The sequence below is a fragment of the Seriola lalandi genome, unplaced genomic scaffold (assembly GCF_002814215.2).
Source record: "Seriola lalandi dorsalis isolate HSWRI2012SDOR001 ecotype SW California unplaced genomic scaffold, Sedor1 jcf7180002054947, whole genome shotgun sequence".
NCBI classification, from domain to species: domain Eukaryota; kingdom Metazoa; phylum Chordata; class Actinopteri; order Carangiformes; family Carangidae; genus Seriola; species Seriola lalandi.
The window spans coordinates 155,140-155,991 of record NW_019525498.1 but is presented as its reverse complement, the minus strand read 5'-3'; the positions used below and the strand labels follow the sequence as shown (position 1 = coordinate 155,991).

General features: G+C 45.0%; 1 protein-coding gene across 1 annotated transcript in view; it reads left to right on the top strand.

The window, feature by feature from the left end:
* Window positions 1-852, top strand: part of LOC111645231 (NACHT, LRR and PYD domains-containing protein 3-like) — a 40,788-nt gene that overhangs the window by 4,505 nt on the left and 35,431 nt on the right. The window lies entirely within an intron of this gene.

Here is an 852-nt window from a genome sequence, read left to right as displayed (position 1 = left end):
TCTGGACTCTCATGTTCAGTAACTGGACTGTTGGATTTTAATTTAAATGTAGTCAAACATTGTTCACAGTTGAATATGAAATGATTCACTTTCAGTAACTGTCAGTGAAGTTGTTGATGAATCAACAGATGATAAACTGCAGCTGTGTTGTGTCTTGTTCTCTCCATCAGATTCCTGTGAACTGGAACTGGATGAAAACACAGTGAACAGAAGACTCAGACTGTCTGACAACAACAGGACGGTGACACGTGTGACAGAGGATCAATCATATCCTGATCATCCAAACAGATTTAATGTCTGGTCTCAGCTGCTGTGTAGAACTGGTCTGACTGGTCGCTGTTACTGGGAGGTCGAGTGGAGAGGACTGGTTCATATATCAGTGAGTTACAGAGGAATCAGAAGGAAAGGAAGCAGTGAGGACTGTAGGTTTGGAGGAAATGATCAGTCCTGGAGTCTGATCTGCTCTGATGTTCATGGTTACTCTGTCTGGCACAACAACAGAAAAACATCCATCTCCTCCTCCTCTGTCTCTCACAGAGTAGCAGTGTATGTGGACTGTCCTTCTGGCTTTCTGTCCTTCTACAGAGTCTCCTATGACTCACTGATCCACCTCCACACCTTCAACACCACCTTCACTGAACCTCTGTATCCTGGGTTCTTCATCTTTCCCAGTTCCTCAGTGTCTCTGTGTCTGTAGGTCTGAGAGTCTCTCCTGTGGACAGAAACTCTGCTGACTGCAGGTCAGCTGCTGAAATCAAAGTGGACTCTGTTCACCATCACACACACTCTGCACTGTGAAGCAGATCTGTCTCAGACTCAGACACTGAACATTCATTAGTCTGATTTCATCAC